At 34.4% G+C, this 22,126-nt stretch overlaps 1 protein-coding gene across 9 annotated transcripts in view; it reads left to right on the forward strand.

The window, feature by feature from the left end:
- TBC1D5 (TBC1 domain family member 5) overlaps positions 1 to 22,126 on the forward strand; it is a 528,942-nt gene that overhangs the window by 120,764 nt on the left and 386,052 nt on the right. For 4 of the 9 annotated variants that reach the window (XM_081826016.1, XM_081825991.1, XM_081826055.1 and 1 more), the window contains exon 3: positions 20,352 to 20,466. The exons of 2 other annotated variants lie outside the window; for them this stretch is intronic. The gene's annotated coding sequence lies outside the window, so the exon portion shown is untranslated. Of the gene's footprint in view, positions 1 to 20,260; positions 20,467 to 22,126 lie in introns of all 9 variants that reach the window. 3 more of the 9 variants (XM_081825999.1, XM_081826026.1, XM_081826005.1) reach the window with 2 other exon arrangements.

Here is a 22,126-nt window from a genome sequence, read left to right on the forward strand (position 1 = left end):
TGATTGCTGTTGCTAGGACTTCTAGTACTATGGTGAACATTAGTGGTGAGAGTGGGCATCCTTGACGTGTTCCTGATCTTAAGGGAAAGGCTCTCAGCTTTTCCCCATTGAGGATGATATTCACTGTGGGCTTTTCATAGATGGATTTTATGAACTTGAGGAATGTTCCCTCTATCCCTATACTCTGAAGAGTTAAAAAGGGTATTTTAACTGCAGAAGTAATTTGGTCTAAGACTAGAAAGCAATGAAAATATTAACAGATCTGAGAAGGGAGGTACATTATCCCATTGGTAACCCTTAGCACTTAATATATTTTGTAGTTCTCATTGGTGACTGCATTAATGAAGACTTAAGCCAACATTAGAGCACACAAAAAAGGAAAGAAAAATCGTGGATTACGGAAGGTGGACATATTAAAGCAATATTATTTTTGTATATATCCAGAAGACATTCTGAATTCTCCTATTAAAGTTTTATAAAATGTCTACAGATCCTCTTGGATTTTTTAAGTTGAATACTATATCTGAAAAAAATGACAACTTTGTTTTCTTCCGTTTTTGCTCATTATGCCTTTTATTGTTTTATTTTACTCTTCTATCTTGAAATTTTAGTACAGTCTTGAGTAAAAGTGGTCATAGTGGGCATCTGTGTCTTATTCTTTTTAATGGGTAATGCTTATGATGTTCCATGATTATGTATTATGTTTGCTATAGACTTTTGGAGAGGTGTTTCATTCACTTCATCTCTTTAAGGTGGTTTTCTTTTTCTAGCTAAAATTTGTGTTTAGTTTTTAAAATCATTAATGCTGTTGAATATTACAGAAATACTTTTTTCTAAGGCTATTGAAATGATGCTATAGTTTTGCTCCTAGTGGGTTGCATAATATACAGTATTTTAGTAACAGGAAGCTCCCAGTAAACTTCATAAACAAAAAGACTATTAGTCTCTTCTCCAAGAAATGGGAAGTCTTTTTTCTCTTTGATTACCGCAGGTCTTGTTCTGAATCCTGTAGGCATGGTACTGATTGCAGCTCTTCAGAAGTCAGCAGGAATGAAACTGAATTGGGGATTGAGAGGGTCAGCTATTAATTTGCAAATGTACTGTAGTGTGTGTGTGTGTGTGTGTGAGAGAGAGACTTTGTGCCATCTTGGTTTCTTTTCCTTCATAGTCTTTGATAACTGCAGTTTTCAAATATAAAAAATATAGTTAGATGTAGAAAGATTGATAATGTGATTTCAAATTATATAGAATTCCAAGTAAAAGTATAGATCATGCTGGAGGGATGTTACAAGTAACCACAGGTATTTATGTAAAACTTCAAAATGGATTAAACTTGTATTCCATTTTTATTCACTAGCATACATGGAATTTTTTGTAGCACACACTAGATATTATTAGAAAATATTTTAAATTACAATTAATGGGTTATAATTACCTCAGTCTCATAATACTCTTCTAAATTTCTTGCAAATAATGGTTTTTATAAAGTATTCCTTTTTAAATATTTTTAAAAAAGATTTTATTTATTTATTTGACAGAGAGAGAGATAGTGAGACAGGGAATACAAGCACGGGGAGTGGGAGAGGGAGAAGCAGGCTTCCTACTGAGCAGGGAGCCTGATGCAGGGGTTGATCCCAGGACCCCGGGTTCTTGACCTGAGCCGAAGGCAGAAGCTTAATGACTGAGCCACCCAGGCGCCCCTTAAAGTATTACTTTTTCAATAAATAGTTAACTATTTAAAATAGATCACTTCTCTTCAGTATTATCTATATATTGTATTCCAAAAAGATATTCTGGAAAATACCTGATTTTAATCCAATAACTTGAGCAGCTTTTGCATGGGTGTAATCATTGTCTCCCATAAAATTGAATTAACTTTTGGGGGAAATTTGATTAAGTCATTTCTTCTCATTTTTACCCTCTTTCTTACCCGGCATCCCGAGATTTCCTTTTTTAACTGAAGCTATTGGTTTATATTGGGATCCTTCTTTGGGGGACCTGGTATGATTTCCTAGTTTTGGGTTATTTTTTGTTGTTTTTGTTCAGTATAAAAATGACCTGTTTGTCAAAGTGTGTATTTGGATTTCAAGAAAAAGATTTTCTAAATGTGTGAGTTCTGAACCCTTATAAGGGTTTATTACTATAAAGGGCTATGTTTAACTTTTCTAAAGGACATTCTCTCATATTTAATTACATTTAATTAAATATTTCTTATGCTAATTATTTTTATTTCAGTTGTATATTACAAAAATTATATAAACATCTCCATACAGGGGCGCCTGGGTGGCTCAGTTGGTTAAGCATCTGCTCTTGATTTCAGGTCAGGTCATGATCTCAGGGTCTGGGGATTCAGCCCCCACCTGTGTGGGGCTCCCTGCTCAGTAGGGAGTCTGCTTCTCTTTCTGCCCCACCACCCCACTCGTTCTCTCCTCTCTCAAATAAAAAAATAAATAAATAAAATCTCTTTAAAAATTTCCATACAAATTAATAAACACTAATCATAGTTTTTCTTATTAAAATACTGTATCATAGGGCACCTGGGTGGCTCAGTCGTTAAGCCTCTGCCTTCGGCTCAGGTCATGATCCCAGGGTCCTGGGATCGAGCCCCGCATTGGGCTCCTGCTCAGTGGGGAACCTGTTTATCCCTCTCCCACTCCCCCTGCTTGTGTTCCCTCTCTCGCTGTGTCTCTCTTTGTCAAATAAATAAATAAAATCTTTAAAAAAATATACTGTATCAGTCCCTTATCTTACATTAATGATAATATTCTCATGTTCTACATATCATAGATAACTAAAGATTTGAGTAAATAGTAATAACGTAAGAACATTTGAGGATTAGACTGTATTAAGGAGTTTATGACTGACTTTATGGTGAAAAGGGCAGGGAGGTGGGCAGTAGGGTAGTGATGAGATAAGATACCTATTCTTTCTTGTGTTCTAGTCTATCACAATTTAGAAGAAAGAGACTCGTAAATGTACCTAGAAGTACAGAGCAGGCTTATATGAGTTATCAGTTTTTCAGAATATAATCAGTAGTCACAATAATTTGGTGAATGATCTTCATCTTTGTGTGGAAAGGTCTATTCAGTATCATGAAAACACCTATTACTTCACAAAGCATAAATATAATTTCTGTATTGCATTATTAGAAATTAATCAAGCCCTTTTTTTGCTTATTAACTCACAGAAACCTCACAAGGTTTGTCACAATTGAGCATGTTAATATATACATTTAATATTTACTGTTATACTTCCCCAAAATGAAGCACACTTTTCTGATCTTTAATCACAGAAGTTGGTAAGATGAACCCTTGCATATGGTGAATTTTTTTCCTTACATGGTTAAGTATTCTGGCTACTGAAAGATTATCCTTTTTCCTTTTTGAATATATTTGGTCCTGTTTTCTTGCCCAAACAAACTTTTCTGGACATAATTTAAACTTTGTGGGATGATTAAAATGTCATTTTAAAAAAAGTTCTAAAAATCAGAAGTGCTGTTGAGAATTCTGGTTAGTAAAAATGCCAGATAAACTAGATATTTTTGTACATGTAATTCAGTATACTACTTATAATTGAGTTTTGCTGTGACTTGAATTCCCAAAGAGTTCTAGGATTTTCTGATATACATGGTCCTTAAAGTGTTGTAAGATTGCCTGTTGTGTGTTTTCTAAAAGTATTTAGTATTCTGTTATTATTCTTTTGGTTTAAGAGCTTGCCTCCTTTAAAAAAAAAAAAACAAAAAACGATTTTATTTATTTGAGAGAGAGAGAGAGGAGGGGAGGAGCAGGAGAAGAAGCGGAGTCTGCAATGAGCACAGAGCCCCCAGGACCCTGAGGTCACAACCTGAGCTGAAATCAAGAGTCAGACACTCAACTGAGTGAGCTACCCAGTTGCCCTAAGAGCTTGACTCCTTTAAAAAATCAAGTTAATGAGTCACTCATTCATGCAAAGACCACTGAGGTGATTGTTGTTTTTTATTGAAGAATAATTGACATATAGTATTATTAATTTCAGGTGTACAATGTAGTGATTTGATATTTATATACATTATAAAATGGTCACCACAGTAAGTATAGTTGCCATCTGTCACCATACAAAGTTGTTACGATGTTAGTAAGTATATTCCCTATGCTGTATATTACATCCCTATGTCTTCATTTATTTTATAATTGAAAGATTGTACCTCCCCATTCACCTATTTCATTCATCCCCCCGCCCCCACCCCCTACTCTGGCAACCATCAGTTTGTTTTCTGTATCTGAATCTGTTTCTGTTTTGTTTTGTTTGTTGCTTTGTTTTTTTTATTTTTCACATATACTGAAGTCATATGGTATTTGTCTTTCTTCATCTGATTTATTTCATTTAGCGTAATACCTTTGAGATCCATCCATGTTGTTGCAAATGATTTCTTTCTTTTTTTTTTTTTTGCAGTGTGTGTGTGTGTGTGTGTGTGTGTGTGTGTGTACCACATCTTCTTTATCCATTCATCTATCAGTGCACATGTAGGTTGTTTCCATATCTTGGATATCGTAAATAATGCTGCTATGAACATAGGGGTGCATGTATCTTTTCAAATTAGTATTTTAATTTTTTGAGGAACCTCCATATTGTTTTCTGTAGTGGTAGTACAGCACCACTTTACATTTCCACCAGTGGTACACAAAGGTTCATTTTTCTCCACATCCTCACCAACATTTGTTACTTCTGTTTTTGATACTAGCCATTCTGACAGGTATGAGATGATATCTAATTGTGGTTTTGATTTGCATTTCCCTGATGATTGGTGATGTTGAGCATCTTTTTTCAATGCTTTTTGGCCATCTGTATGTCTTTGAAAAAATGTGTATTCTGGTCCTCTGTACATTTTTAAATTGGAATGTTGGTTTCTTGTATTGGGTTTTTAGACTTTATATATTTTGGTTGTTAATCCCTTATTGGATATATTACTTGCATAGATCTTCTCCCATTAAGAAGGTTGCCTCTTCATTTTGTTGATGGTTTTCTTTGGTGTACAAAAGCTTTTTAGTTTGATGTTACCCCATTTATTTTTGCTTTTGTTGTCCTTGCCTGAGGGGACAGATAAAAAATATTGCTAAGATGAATGTCAATGAGCTTACTGCCTATGTTTTCTTCTAGAAGTTTTATGGTTTCAGGTCTTATGTTTATGTCTTTAATCCATTTTGAGTTAAATTTTGTATATGGTGAAAGAGTGGTCCAGTTTTACCAGCACTGTTTATTGAAGAGATGGTCTTTTCCCTATGGTATATTCTTGTCTCCTTTGTTATAGACTAATTGACCATATAAGCATGGGGTTATAGTTAGGCTCTCTCTTCTGTTTCATTGAGCTGTGTTTCTGTTTTTATGCCAGTACTATACTATTTTGATTACTAAAGCTTTGTAGTATAGTTTGAAATTTAGGAGTATATCTCCAGCTTTTTTCCTTTTTTCTTAACTCGTTCTGGTTATTTGGGGTCTTTTGCGGTTCCATACAAATTTTAGGATTATTTGTTCTTTCTGTGAAAAATGTTATTGTAATTTTGATATGATTTGCATTGAATCTGTAGATTGCTTTGGATAGTATGGACACTTGAACAGTATGAATTCTTCTAGTCCTAAGCATATCTTTCCAATTATTTGTGTGTCTTCAGTTTTTTTCATCATTGTCATACAGTTTTCAATTTACAGGTATTTCATTCCTTGGTTAAATTTATTCCTATGTATTTTATTCTTTTTAATGCAGTTGTAAATGGGATTGTTTTCTTAATTTCTCTTATAGTTTGTTATTTGTGTATAGAGATGCAACAGATCTTTGTTATGTTCATTTTGTATCTTGCAACTTCACTGAATTTACTTAGTCCAGTAGTCTTTGGGTAGCTTTAGGGATTTCTATTTATAGTATCATGCCATCAGTGAACAGTAGGTTTTACTTCTTCCTTTCCAATTTGGATGCCTTTAATTTATTTTTTTTTTCTTGTCTAATTGCTATGGCTAGTACTTCCGAAACTATGTTAAATAAAAGTGGTGAAAGTGGGAATCCTTGTCGTTATTGATCTTACAGGAAAAGCTTTCAGTTTTTCACCATTGAGTAAGATACTAGCTGTGATCTTGTCATATATGGCCTTTATGATATTGAGGTACATTCCCTCTGTACCCACTTTGTTGAGAGATTTTACCATAAATGGATGTTGAATTAGGCGAAATGCTTTCTCTGCATCTTTTGAAATGATCATATATCTCCCTTTTGTTAATGTGGTATATATCATGTTGATTGATTTGTGGGTGTTGAACCATTCTTACATCTCTGGAATACATTCCATTTGATCATGGTGTATGATCCTTTAATTGTATTGTCAAATGGCTTGCTAATATTTTATTGAGGATTTTTGCATCTGTGTTCATCAGAGATATTGGCCTGTAATTTTCTTTTTTTGTAGTGTCTGTCTGGTTTAAGTCATGGTAATGCTGTCCTTGTAAAATAAGCTTGAAAGAATTCCTTTCTCTTCAATTTTTTGGGATAGTTTGGGAAAGATCGGTATTAACCCTTCTATAAATGTTTGGTAAAATTCACCTGTGAAGTTGTTTGGTCCTGGACTTTTGTTTGTTGTGTCTTTTTTGATTATTCATCCAGTCTTCTTACTGGTAAATAATTACTTATCTTCAGATTTTCAGTTTCTTTCTCATTCAGTCTTCAAAGATTGTGTTTCTAGGAATTTATCCATTTCTTCTAGGCTGTTCAATTTTTTGCTGTATACTTTTTCATAGTAATATCCTTTATATTTCTGTGGTATTGGTTATAATTTCTCCTCTTTCATTTCTGATTTTACTTATTTGGGCCCTATTTCCTTTTTTTTTTTAAATGAGTCTTACTAAAAGTTTATGCATTTTGCTTATCTTTTCAAAGAACCAACTTTGAGTTTCATTAATGTTTTTTATCTTCCTTAAGTCTCCATCCTTTTTTAGTCTCTATTTTATTTATTTCCATTCTGATCTTTATTATTTCTTTCCTTCTACTAACTTTGAACTTTGTTCTTTTTCTAGTTCCTTTAGGTGTAAGATCGGATTGTTTTTTGTAGGTTTTTCTTGTTCATTGAGGTGGGCTTGAATTGCTAGAAACTTCCCTTTTAAAATTGCTCTTGCTGTGTCCTGTTGATTTTGGAGCAATGTGTTTCTATTTTCATTTGTCTTAATATATTTTTTTATTTCCTCTTTGATTTCTTTCTTGACCCATTGATTGTTTAGTAGCATATTGTTTTGTCTCCATGTGTTGTGTTTTTTTCCAGTTTCCTTCCTGTAGTTGATTTTTACTTTCATATCATTGTGGTCAGAAAAGATGCTTGGTATGATATCAGTCTTCTTTTAAATTAAATTTGATACTTGTTTTGTGGCTTGTTTTGTGGCCTAATGTGATAATATTCTGGAAAATGTTCCATATGCACTTGAGAAGAATGTATATTCTGCTAATTTTGGATGGACTGTTCAGTTAGTATATCTGGTCTAATATTCAAGTTCAGTGTTTCTTATTAGTTTTCTGTCTGGATGATGTATTCATTGATGTAAGTGGGCTGTTAGAGTCCCCTACTGTTACTGTATTATTGTCAGTTTCTCTCTGTCTCTATTAATATTTGCTTTATATACAGGTGTTCCTATGACTGTTGCATAAATACTTACATGTGTTATATCTGTTTTCTTGTTGGATTGATCCTTTTATCATTATGTAATCTGCTTCTTTGTCTTCTGTTACAGTCTTTGCTTTAAAGTTCATTGTGTCTGATACAAATATTGCTATCCCAGCTTTCTTTTCATTTCCATTTGCATGGAATATCTTTTTCCGTCAATCTGTGTATCTTCAGATCCAAAGTGAGATTCTTGTAGGCAGTACATAGTTATGTCTTATTTATTTAATGTATTTAATCACCTTTGTCTTTTGGTTGAAGCGTTTTGTCCATTTACATTGAAAATAATTATTGATATGTATTTATTTCCCTTTTGTTAATGGTTTTCTGTTGTTTTTGAGTTCTTCTCTGTTCCTTTCTTTTTCTTTTGCTTTCTTCCCTTGTGATTTGTTGACTTTTTTTAGTGTTATGTTTGGATCCTTTTCTCTTTATTTTTTGTTTATCTGTTACAGGTTTTTGGTTTGTTGTTGCCATGAGGTTCATGTATATATATTGCTATGTATATAGCAATATATTTTAAGTTGGTGGTCGTTTAAATTCTAACATATTCTAAAAGCTCTACACTTTTATTCTTTTCTGCCACCATGATTTGTTTTTGATGTCATATTTTACATCTTTTTATTTAGTGTATCCCTTAACTAATTATTATAGATTTAGGTGATTTTACTACTTTTTCTCTTAATTCTCATACTAGCTTTATAAGTGGTCAATCCACTATGTTTTCTATGTGTTTGCCTGTACCAGTGAGTTTTTTTTCTTTCTTATTTTATTTTTAGTTGTGGCCTTTCCTTTTATGCTTAATGAAGTCCTTTTAATATTTCTTGTAAAGCCATTTTAGTGTTTATGAACTCTTACAGGTTTTTCTTGTCTGGGAAACTCTTTATATCACCTTCAATTCTGAATGATAACTTTGGTGGGTAGAGTATCCTTGGTGGTAAGTTTTCTCCTTTTCAGCACTTTAAATATATTATGCCCACTCTCTTCTGATCTGCAAAGTTTCTGCTGAAAAATTGGCTGATAGTCTTGTGGGGGTTCCCTTATATGTGACCAATTGCTTTCCCCTGCTGCTTTTTAAATTGTCTTTATCTTTGAGGTGCCTGGGTGACCCAGGCAGTTAAGTGTCCAATTCTTGATTTCAGCTCAGATCATGATCTCAGAGTCATGGGATCAAGCCCTGTGTGGGGCTCCGTGCTCAGCAGGGTGTCTGCTTGAGAGTCCCTCTCCCTCTCCTTCCCTCACCACACCTCCCCCTACTCACATGCTTTCTGTGTGACTCTCTCTCTCAAATAAATCTTTTTTTTTAAAGATTTTATTTATTTATTTGACAGAGAGATAGCAAGAGAGGGAACACAAGCAGGGGGAGTGGGAGAGGGAGAAGCAGGCTTCCTGCTGAGCAGGGAGCCCGGTACGGGGCTTGATCCCAGGACCCTGGGATCATGACCTGAGCCAAAGGCAGACGCTTAACCACTGAGCCACCCGGGCGCCCCAAATAAATAAATCTTAAGAAAAAAAAAGATTGTCTTTATCTTTAATTTCTGACATTTTAATGGTAATCTGTCTTGGTATACTTATCTTTCCTATTTCTTTGTTGAAGTTCTTACTGTGTTCATCTTTTCATGAGTTTGGTAAACATCTTTATGACCATTAGTTTTAATTCTTTATTGGATGGGTTGCCTATCTCCATTTTGTTTCTTTCATTTTCTGAGGTTTTTGTCTTGTTCTTTTGTTTGAAATGTATTCTTCTCTATTTTGTCCAGTTGTCTGTGTTTATTTTTATGACTTATGCAGTTCAGCTATATCTCTTGGTTTTGAAGGAGAGTCTTATTTAGGAGTTGTTCTCTGGGGCCCAGAAATGCAGCCCCCCCTGGCCACCAGAGCCTGGTGCTCCAGAAGTATTCCCTGTGTGGACTTTGTGTACCCTCCTGTTGTGGCAGGGCTGCAACTGCTACAGGCACACTGCTAGGCAGAGTTACTGTCCTGTCAGCTGCAAAGTCTGGCTGAGGTGCTGGGTTGTATGGAACTCTTAGTGGGGAGTTCCCCCTGGCGTTAGTAGTCTTGAGGGAGGTTTCCAAAATGGCACTCTCCAGTACTGGGATCAACATGGCTGAAGAAGTAGCAAAAATATCTGGGGTGAGGTCCAACTGCCTCCTGCCTTTCTGGCACTTGTTCCATGATTGGTAAGTAGATCCCCTTTACCTATGTTTTGTGAACTTTTTTTTGATGTGGTGTTTTTGATTGGTTTCTGGATTGAGTGAGTCTGTGTGGGAGCCCTTTAAAAGTGGATTTTCCTGTGGGCGCCTGGGTGGCTCAGTTGTTAAAAGTGGATTTTCCTTTCCCTATAGTTCTGTAGCTTTCCTGATGTACTTCCTGCTGGTTTTCAAAGCCAGACATTTTGAAGTCTTGTCTCTCCTGTGCAGGATATTAGGGTTGGGGTGCATGATGTAGAGCTTGAATCTTTCCTTCCTCAAGTAAAAGTTCCATACCTCTGAGATTCCTCCTGTCCATGGAGCACCACATCTGGGGTGTGGTGTATTATTTAGCGAGATTTTATCTCTGCCTCTTCTACCCATCGTGGTATTCTCCCTTATTGTGGAGGCTCTTTTCATCCAGTATCTAGGCCCCTTTAGAGGGAATTATTTGAAATATAGTTGTAAATTTTGTGTCCATGAAAGGAGGTGAGTTCAGTATCTTACTACACACCATCCTGAACCGTGACCTTGATATTGTTAACTGTATGAAGCTGGGAAGGGCCATTCCATTAGGAAATGGAGCTCTGCTGCTTTGCAGAGTTTTTGCTCTGATGAGAGCTTTTTGTTTGAAGAAATATTAGTCTGGAAGAAAACCGTTATCAATCTAAAGATGGCTGTTTTGGGTATGTGGAAATCTGAGACTAAGTTGAACTGAAAATATGGCTCTTAGGAAATTAATAAAGTTATGTTAAGTGGTTTTTATGTACCAAATCTTGGTTAAATGCAGCTCAAAACAAAGTAAGCTACTGAGGGTCAAATTAGAGTAATTCTATTCAAAAGAAAATACACTACAGTATTTTTTGAATTTAGTGTTTTTTTCATTCTCATACTTGAGAAAATGATTTACCAATCTATTTCCTAAAAGTAACTTATACATAACATAATGTATACATGGTCAAATCTTATTACCAGGTGAGCTCTGTTTTTTGGTCAACATTATTCCTTTGTTTTAAAGAGCCTGAAGAAGTGGCTTAATCTGAAACTTCCTGTCTCATTTTAAACATGTTATGACTGAGAAAAAAGAGTCTTTTTTTTAGGACATCCTCCTCCCACCTTCACTCCCACCCCAGTATCATGGCCTGAGAAATTAATATCATCAGGCATTGCTCAGAAAGGTAGTTATAAGTTTAAAGAAAATTTTACATAATGAGAGTCTTTAGATAAGGTCATTTCTAAATATTTTCTATGAAAGATGGTATTCAGTGAATATGTATGCCATCATATTTTAAAAGCATCAACAATTTTAGATCAGGTAACCTAGTCTTTAGTGGCTTTTTTTCCCTCACACATACTGTTCTGGGAGGTGACCTGGTGCTCAAGTCACTTATTCAAGGAGCAGGCTAGTATAGAGGGCTGGGAAGGATGTCCTTCTTAATAGGGTTCCAGCGTTTTTGAAGGTTTCAACAAGCCTTTTGAAATCTGTCCTTGTAGAAGCATGGTAGTTAATCATGCATTTACTGTCACATGTCCTTTCTTTTAGCTTGGATGAGAGAAATTACTGTAAAGATAAACACAAAAGACTTTGAGCATCATTTCTTATAAGATTGTCTTTGGGGAATTTTTGTTTTTAATGTTGTAAGATTTGGGTGCCTCATTTGGGTTTTTGTCCTTGGAGAGTAATAGCCAAGAGCTTCAGAGTGGTTGCTGAATTTCTGGCATACAAAATAGAAAACAGTAATTTTTTGAAATAGCTTTGTAACCCATCTGGGTTATAAAACTAAAAGTTTTGGTATACTATATCATATTTATGATTTTCCTCTTTTCATTTTGCCATTTTATAATCTCTTAACCTCGTAGAGCACTTTTCTTATGGGATTTTGAATATTCTTAGTTTTATACATTTTATTGCAATATGAGACCACAGTAATAATTTTGCTTGGAATCTTTAAATATTTTTAAAGTGGTTTGCAGAATAAATTTAAAAAGTTATCCTTTTGAGTAGCAAAAATAAATGACATTAGTAATGTAAATTAATTTACTGCTGTTTTATTAAGTTAGGACTGAAAGCACTAATATGTGTGGGATCTTCTTGTATTTATATTGTTGGGGTGTTAGTTTCAAACCTACTAAACAAGTAACCTAATGCAAACTTTAAAATTCAACTGGATTATTTGTACCTGTTAGTACCTCAAAGTGAGATATTAGGTGAATCATAGAGACCACAATTTGGCAGCTTTTAGAAGAGAATACTCAATTGGGATACTTCTAGGCTTCCAGGTATGTTGTTTGGAACCAAGGAAACTTAAAAAAAAAAAAAAAAGGAGTCTCAAGTAGTTATGGAATTAGTTGTGAGTTTAGAAACTTCACTCTAGTAAGCAAATTAAATTCAAATTACTGTTATAAAAGCAAAAATAAAATTGAGATCGTTTATTCCTTTTTTCTTTTATCCTCAACATACTTTTTGGGGTACAGGATATTGAGGTAGTCGTATATATGAACTGATATAGTATGTGCTTTTTCTCTTAACTTTTTTTCTTACCCCTTCTCCTCCCACTTTTTTTAGTCCTCTCACAGCACAAATAATCTGCCTAACTTTTAAGTTAGAAACCTTGAAAATTTACTAAATTTCTCTTCTTTCATTTCTGTGTCTAAGTTCCACCATTTTTTCTCATACTTTTTTGTATCTCAGTCCTCCCTTTCTAAAGCTACTATGCTAGTTTCTCTGTAAGTACTCTATACCACCATTGGAATTATCTTTCTATAATACTCACTGTGTGCCTGATAATTGATTCAGCCATTTTTTATGCTGCTAATGATCAGCAACATTAACCAGTTTAGATTTCCTTTATTTCTTTTTGAGAAGGAGCTAATAGGCAGTCAGATCAATAAAGGAAAAGTAGTTTGGTAGTGATGGGAAAGTCATGAGCCACAAATCAGAAAAAAATGATCTTCAGTAATTGAGACCTTTGTAGAGCTAACTTATTATCTCTTCTCTTTTTAGTTATAATTAGTTTTGCCCACTTCTGTTTTCTGAGAACTAAAGCTTCCTCAGAATTCTAGAATAACTTGAGACAGTGACTACTTTCATAGACTTTCCTCCAGTGCAATCAAGTATGGTTTGAGTTTTTCTTTTTGCATAGTTTGAACAAGATAAATTACAGTGTTTATTGGATAAAAGGTGACAGTCAGGTAATGTTATAAAAAGGCAGCAGATTAAAAAACGGAATCTGAAACAAATGGGATAACATAAGGAGGAGTAGTTAATGAGATGTAGAATAATTTAATTAGCCTGGAACTGAGAATTTAGAATACAAAATAAAATTATGGACAGTGCTTAAACTTTCAGCCTGTTTAATCTAAAATAATTTCTTCAAAAGTCTTATTTTCATTTTAGTTACAGGAACGTACTTAAAAGAAGGGAATACTTTAATCACAAATATGCTTAGTTCCTTATTGTACTCTGGAGGATGTGTACTTTGAAAAGGCCCATGCCTTATGTCTGCCACAGGAAATGGACAAAGACTAAAGCTTAAGGGAATTTTTCATCTCATGGAGTCAGGTTGAATCTGCAACTTTCTTAGGGAAACTGCAGTTCCTGGAATTTTCTAACTTTCTCAGGGTATTTAGACTAATCTTCAAGATTGGAATAAACCTCAAGTGCCCAAAGCAACTCTCACAATTTACCCGACTTCTTTGGCTCATTTAAATAGAGTGATTGAGACTGGTCAGTTTCTTAAGCTAATTTGAACTTGGTATTTAGAGCTTGATTCTCAATGGATCCTAAATGGAACCAGAATATAGGGAAGAGAGGTTATCTTGTTGGCATTGAGAGAAATAGCAGAAGATGCAATCTTTAAATCACAAAAAGTATCTTCTTGCATTGTACATACATTGGTTTCTGTTTTGCCTGGAGCTTCTGGTAGTATAGGCTAACTTGGTACTGACTGTGGTTAGTGAAAATGAGTGTGACTATTTGAGAGAAAATAATGTTATATACTATTTTGAGATGAAGAGTCATTTAGGAAGTGAAGATATGGTTTATTATTGGGACAACATGGAAGCATTTCATTTAACATAAAAGCCAGAAAGACAGATTTGTATTGTGTCAGTATTTTTGGGATTGTTGGCTGCATAAAGGTTTATAAAGTTAAAGGAGTTCTTGAACAGACTGAGAAGGGTCAGGCAAATTACATTTAATATTGCTTTTAAATTAATGTAGCATGTTACGGTTAAGAGCATGTGGTTAAGACCATGTGGACTCTGGGTTCAGATCACATGGGTTCAAATCCCAGCTATATCATTTGTTAATGGTGAGATCTTGAACAAGTTAGTGTGCTAAGGCTCCTCATAGCTGTTTTTTGTTTGTTTGTTTTGGAGGGGGGGTGGATAGAGTAGAAGTGAGGAGGCATTAAATGAGATATACCATGTAAATATCAGCACCACAGTATTGTACCGATGTTATTGTTACTGAAGTTCTTTTTCAAGCAACTTTTAATTATTTTTAGCTTTCTATTCCCTATTGTGGTCCTAATGTAAGTCACAGGTTCAAAAACAAAAACCTCAGTGGGTATTTTCTTTGATTCATAAAAATACAAGGAGATACTATGTAATAAACTTTAAATTTTAACTGCCCTTATTTAACTTCACAGATAAGCCTTGAAAGAACAATATCTATCCTGAAATTTCAAAATTAAAAAAATTAAATTCAGTTAACCTTGGATGAAAGTTTGGAGTTTTGGAATTTGTTAGAATTGGTAAGTCACTAGAATTTTGTTAAGGCAGCCCTGACTGAGTACGCCAGTAGATCAAGTTGTTGGGAGCTGCCGGGACAGTGACTGGAATGTATGCTTCCATAGTGACAGTGCGGTTTATGTAGAAGGAAAGATAGACATTAATTTTTTTTAAGTGATCTGAAGTGTCTGGAAATATAGTAGACATTTTCTTTCCTGAATGCTTCTTTGGTACTATTGTATGTTAGCATCTATTAGTGTCATGAGATAGGGTTATATGTAATCTCTTAATCCATTTTTTGAAAAACTGTTACTGTATTAGACCCTCTTACATATTTACAAGATTCTTTAATCAACAATATGGTTTTTTTTTTTTTGACCCAAGGTTAACTTTTGTGATAAAATTTTCTTTATGAACCATTCATCTCCCTTAAACATTCCTATGTCTTTTGACATATGTATCTCTAGATGACTTCGTTTTAATCATAAGACAAATCTATATTAAGGAAAATCAGTTTTGATGGAGGCATTTTATGTATAGTTAAAACTGCTTTTGTTTAATTGTCCCTCTTTCCGTTGGAAAGGACCTTGATAGTAGTTGTTAAAAATATCTGAAATGTTTATATTAAGTTGGATACAATTCATTTTATTTTATTTATTTTTTAGGGGGGGAGGGGCAGAGGGAGAGAGAGAGAGTCTTAAGTAGGCTCCATGCCCAGCACAGAGCCTGACGTGGGGCTGAATTTCACAACCCTGAGATCATGACCTGAGCTGAAATCAAGAGTCAGATGCTTAACTGACTGAGCCACCCAGGTGCCCCAAGTTGGGTACAATTTAATTGGGCTAAATGAAGTAATATATATGTTCAACAAATAATTTAAAAATTATGTGCCTGAAGAATGGAAAGTGGTTGTTGTAGGTAGATCTATCTTTTAGAAAGCTTGAAGGGTGATCTGTATCAGAATCCTTGATAGGATCTGCTTGGGAATCTCCATTTTAAGAAGTTTCTCAGGTGATTTTTATGCACTGTAAAGTTTTAGAAGCACTGCTGAACTCTCCACCTACAGCTTTTAGGATATTGGCTTCTGGCTCTTTTGATGGAAACTACTCTTCCTCTATTAGAGGAAGAACAGGGGTAAGCCGAGGTACTGTTCCTGATGACCTGCTATGCCCTAGACTGTGAAATTTTCAAAGCTTTCAGTGTCAGCCTTAGTTTCTGCTCTAAGTCCTCTCTCAACTGGAGCTCCTGTGGTGAAGGAACAAGTCATATGATTGGTGATGCACAACCCAGTAGGCTGTGACAGAGGCTTTTTATGTTTCCTAAAATGTCAGTATTTCCTAGCAATATAAGAATTGTAGGTGAAGAAATGTAAGAGAGCTTAAGTGGTCTTCTGGGGCCAGGATTGAAACCAGACTCTTGACACTATACCTGCTACCTTTTTAATGGAAAGAGAATGCTGTGGTTTCAGGTATGCTTGGGTTGGAAACGTGCCTCTATCACTTACTGGCTTTACTAGCAACTCTCATACTTCCCTAAACTTCAGTGTCCCTATCTGAAATGTAGGCTCAATAATTGTTAAATTCTAAGGTTATTGTGAGGATTAATGACCTGATGCACATTTTTAGAGTGCTTCAACATACTTTTAATGGTTCTGATCTTGAGAAGGCATTACGATTAATGATGACTATTATTTAGCAACTTAAGGCAAATATGCCTTATGGAGTTAACCAGTCATAGGCTAAATGAGTTTGTCACATTATGGAATATATGTCTTTCTGTTCTGAGGTGGTATGATAGCTAGAAACGAGGAAGATACAGCATGTGTGTGGGATTTTTTTGGGAGGTGGGAAAGCAATGTAGGCATCTTTTTTTTTTTCTACCCATATTCTAATAAATTCTAAATTTGATTCTAGCGCAGACTTTTCTTAAAGCTCCAGACTTCTATAGCTCTAGATGTTTACATTGAACTCCCTAGAAGACATCTCCAATGGGTAATCCCATAATATGTCCTATTCTAACTTGGGCTCTTTCTTCCAACAGCTGATCTTCTTCCAGGTTTCTTTATATCAGTGAATGGAATTGCTATCCAACTTCATCCTCCACAAAATCTAATCTTTCACCAAATTCTTCTGATTGTTTGCCAATAAATCTCTTCTGCCTTCTCTTCACCTTCTTTACCACCATCACTTTAGTCTAAGCTACTGTCATCTCACACCTAACTTCTCCCCGTACCTTTCTTGCTCCTCTACATAATTCAGCCAAATTTGATAAATTTTCAGTGTGAAGTTGATTGTCATGCTGTATTTAAAACCCTATAGTAATTTTCCCTTTTTGACTTCTGCCCCATTTTGTTTCACATATATTCCCTCTCTAGCTGTGACTGGCCTGTCACTTCTCTTTCTTGACTCTGAATGTGCTTTTCCCTTAATGCTTTTGGACCTTAGTACTTGCTGTGCCTAGACTATAACATTTCTCATAGTTTTCAGATCTTAAATAGTCTTTCTTTAGGTCTTTGCTGACCTCTGAGCTAAATCAAGTCTCCTATTACAAAGGCTCACCCCTTCCCATATTTTTTTTTTTTTAAAGATTTTATTTATTTATTTGAGACAGAGCGAATGAGAGAGAGAGAGCACATGAGAGGGGGGAGGGTCAGAGGCAGAAGCAGGCTCCCTGCTGAGCAGGGAGCCCAATGCGGGACTCGATCCAGGGACTCCAGGATCATGACCTGAGCCGAAGGCAGTCGCTTAACCAACTGAGCCACCCAGGCGCCCCACTTCCCATATTTTTAATAGCATTTATCTCTGTTTGCAGTTATGTATTTGCATTGTTATTTGATACTCTCTGATTTCCCAAGTAAAATGTAAGTTCTATGGGGGTTGAGAATTTCAGTGTTTACAAAGGCCTAGAACAGTCCTGACAACAGATGAGAAGTAATAAATGACTGACTGAAATACATAACTAGGCAGTTTGATACAAAGTGTTTAATTCTAAAGTGAGGTAAGTGCAGATGGAGTCACAGTGTTGGCATATTAAACATTGGTTTTTTAGGAATACTTTAGTATTGTAGCATTTGTTTGATCGGCTTCTAATTTTAGTTTTTCTATTAAAAATAAAGATAAGTAGTGTTTTGAAATTAGTACAGATTAAGAGCTTCCAGAAGTTCATTGTACTTGAATGCACTTCAGAATAAAAACTTTCTCCTTTCCTCACATCTGCACAGGATTTGAAGTTTGCAATTCAGAAACATATAGCTGATTACATACATCTGATGCTTACCATATGTAATGTGTTCATATATGTTAGTTGCCTGAGGCATAACAATTTAAAAATACTACTAAAACTTTTACAAAGACAGGAAATCATAGATTTTATAGCAGGTTTCTCAGATTTTATAAAAATTAAAAAGAAATCAAAAAGATTAATATAATATTGGAATTAGGCTTATATTTGCTTTTTGGTATTTGGACCTTAAGTTACTGTATGACTGTTGTTGGCAGATTGAATGGTTATTGTGAAAACAAGAAGACTTTAGTATTTTCTTGAAAGTTGGTTTAATACTGTTGTTTACATTTTAAAATTAGTGCTTTCAATAAGATTTTGGTTTCCAACTCTGCTGAATTCTCCCTAGGAGTGCACAACTTCAAAAATAAAGGGGCACAGTCAGCAGAAAAAAGAGGTGGTCTGAGCATTTATGTGTTAAATATGCATGTTAATTAGGAAAAAAATTAGAAAAATATGAAAACAGATGTTACATAAATTATTGCAGTCCCAGGGCAGCAGTAACTTATACACTGACAATAATTTTTATATGTGCATGTGTATATCTATTTCTAGATTCCTCAATATTTATGCAATTCCATAGAGAATAACTAGAAAAAGAACTGGTATATCCTTTCAGTGAGACTATGGTAAACATTTTTTCTGCCTACAGATTGCTGAAGAAGTCTAGTTTCATACAGTCTTACTGTACAGATGAACCCTCTGTGTTATCCAGTTCTGCCTTGTAGTCTTTCTTCTCCTTTTTGGTTTCTCTGATGGTTATGCCAGTGAGATATTTTATTGAATATATTCTGTTGGAGCAAGAAAGTAAATTACAATCCAAGCAGTGTAAGAAATGTAAAATTGACCTGAGTGTAAAGTATGTATTTAGAAACAAAACAAAGTATAACTTCTCAGGACACTGATTATGTTGTCAGTTTTTCTTTGGTTACTGTTCCACATCATGAGGAAATAGCCATCATTCTCTGAATGATATTGGCATGGTAGTATGACAATATGTATTAACTGTTACATAAACACATTTGTCAAATACACATATCTTGGAATAGTTGAAAGATATTTGAATGTCTTTCATTCTAAAGAGCCATCCATAGAATAAAAATGGTCTGTATTTTTACAAGGGAAAAATGAGAAATAGAGACTTGCTTTATTTTAGTGGTGTAATAATTTTTAGCTCAACCATACAGAAGAAGCACATGCCTATATTACTGTCCAAGAAGGTGTTGACCGTATTTAGGTGTATTTTGCATGTATATTATATAATTTAAAAATGAGTTGTTGGTAGCTTTTCAGGTAAGACTGAAAGTTAAAATAAGGAAATGCTACATCAGAATGTAATCATTTTCTTTATCAAACAAAGAAAACAGGAATTGTATTCGATACAAGAGCGCAGAAGTTTCTGTTAATCTGTCTAGAGATCAATGCCACATTCATTCCTATTCTTTAGAAATCATACCTTGTTATTTGGTTTTAATAACATATGATGCTAAAATGTGTTTTAAGTAAGTAATTTCTTTTGAATCTCACTATGTTTCAGTTATATCTATTATCATAATGTTTTTCAGTTCTGTGTTATTTATGTTTCACATTATATTACCTAATTACTTTTGTACATATGCTGAGCCACTAATAAGTTCAAACAGGTTATAGGGAGTAAACTAATACAGAATGAAATCTAGAGGAAAGTGATGATAATTTATTATGATAGTTTAGTAATTTATTATATTAAGAGATTCTTTACTTAAATTAGATAACTGTTTAAGAAATTCAGTTTTCATTCTTGCAGATTTCATACAGGTTATATCTGTCGGATAGGATTTTTGGAAGAATATTACTAAAGGTGGTATTTTTCTTTTTCTTTATGCAGGAAGGTTATGGAAATTTTAAATTCACAAATAATATTTACTTGTTACACTGATACATCAGTATTCTAATTTTACATTTTATTAATGCTATGGAATCCTTTTCAATGGAATTTTTTTCCACATGTTTTCAAATGTTAAATTTCCAATTTTTTTATTTTATGTAATTTCAATACTTGGTATTATTTTACTATATTAGAATAGTGTGTTCATTATTTGAACACTTTTATGTCATTTCAGTGAAATGAAGTTTAACATGTGATTTGTTTTATATTAAGGTGTTTTGATTTAAAATTTTTTTGTATTATAATGCCGTTTATTGTAGGTATAATGAAATGATTTCCTTTATTCCAGTAGTTAAAATTGACGATAGAAAAAGTGATTAGTGAGTAGGCTAACAATTATCCTCTAAAAGCCTAAAATAATATGTCATAAATTTTTTCAGCTTTCCTTTTTCATTGTTTGCTTTGGTTTAAGGTTCCTTCTGGGATAGGAATGTTTGAAGCTATTTTATTTATTTTTCTAGGTATTTGCTTTTTTGCTAGCAGCTCAGTTGAGGGAAAACTCAGCTGATCTCTATTTCTTCATTCTTCTTTGCTTCCTGTTTGCCAATCAAGACTTGTATTTGGAGAACTGTTTTGTACTGAGTCTGAAGTCATCTTTGACCTGTAACAAGAGCATGCATTTTCAAGTGTCAGTTAGATTTGTGGATCAATAAAGGTCTCCTGAAAGGTAAGCGTATATTTATTCAAAATGTACATTCAAAAATTGAATACCATCAATACCTGTCTTAGTCTGTTCGGGCTACTCTAACAAAAATACCATAGACTTGGTGACTTATAAACAACAGAAATTTATTTCTCATAGTTCTGGTGACTGTAAGTCCAAGATAAAGGTGCCAGTGCTTGATTCATAGACCACCATCTTCTTTATGTGTGTTCACGTGGTAGAAGGAATGAGAAAGTTCTATGGGGTCCTCTCATAAGGGCACTAATCCCACTCATAAGGGCTCCACCATCATGACCTAATCACCTCCTAACAGCCTCACTTGAATACCATTACATTGGGAATTAAGATTTCAGCATATGAGTTTTGGGGGGACAAAAACATTTATCAGTAACAATATCCTTATATGGTAATGTGTTCTGTAGATTCATGTATAAAAAGTGTGTGTGTGAGTGTGAGAGAGAGAGGGTGTTTATACGTACTGCCGTATTTAGATTGTAGGCTTCAGGGAATGATGTTGTTCACTACTAGTTACTCAGAGTTCCCTGATCAGTTTCTTTCAACTTCTTATATCTAGTCACCAGTTTCCAATCTTTTCCTAATTGTTTTCCTTCTCGTTTAACTGAGCCTCGGGGGGGGGGGGGGCACTTAAAAATGTTTTCCTGCTGGGAGACTTTCAGCACTTTCCCTATAGAATGCTTTTTGTATCCGTATCTGTCTCTTCCCCCTTTGGCACCTGCCTCCCTTCACTGAATTAAAAGAGTAGCAAAAGTAGAATTATTGAATTTGGAGTTGAAGATAGATACGAGGCATTCACGTATTTTTTTTAACCACAACCCATTGTAAGAAATAAATTTTACATTTATGAGCCATTTTCCACAGGTATAAGTGTACCAATGAAACTGAAATAAAAGTTGAAATAGTTTTAACCTTAACTGACTGGAATGTGTGCTGTGCTCTATTCCATTCTAATTTTTGATATTTCATTTAATACATGCTCCTTCCTATAACTGAATTTATTTCCCTATCTAATAGTGGATTGCCTTTGCAGTTTTAAAATCCATACTTTAGATCACTTTATGTTTGTTCATGACTGACTCAGGAAGTAAATGGAATCAGATAGTTTGTTTTCCATCTCAGTCAAGCTGCCATTTCTCTTGTCTTCTCCATGCTTCTCATCTCTCTCTGTATTCACTATAAGCTATCAAATGATGTGGTCAAAGAGCTGAGTAACTACTGGGAAATACCAGAACACTTAACTTGGTTCCTCTATAGTATATGAGAACACAGGTACAAATGGTCAAATCTCAAAATTTGAAAAGGATAAATCTTTGATAGAATCATTCTATTATAGTAAAGTATATATTTCTTTATTCTCCTCTTGCTCGTTCTATGTAAATTATATGTGCAGGATGATGCCCTCAAGCCATTCCTGGTTGAAAACATTTTTAACTTGTTTTAAGTCCTATATACCAGTTAGAATAACTCAGATCCTTTCCCAAAGTGGTCTCTTCTAGTACGCATTCCCATCATATTTAATGTTTTTATCCTTTAAAAAATTGCAAGCATTTTTTTCTGATTATAAAAGTTGTGGTAGAAAGGTTGGTATATATAGAAAAATAAAAAGATGATACAATTTATCCCTAGTCAAATGCAGCAAAAGGAG

The sequence above is a fragment of the Leptonychotes weddellii genome, chromosome 1 (genome assembly GCF_054177405.1).
Source record: "Leptonychotes weddellii isolate Sample4059 chromosome 1, ASM5417740v2, whole genome shotgun sequence".
Taxonomy (NCBI): Eukaryota; Metazoa; Chordata; class Mammalia; order Carnivora; family Phocidae; genus Leptonychotes; species Leptonychotes weddellii.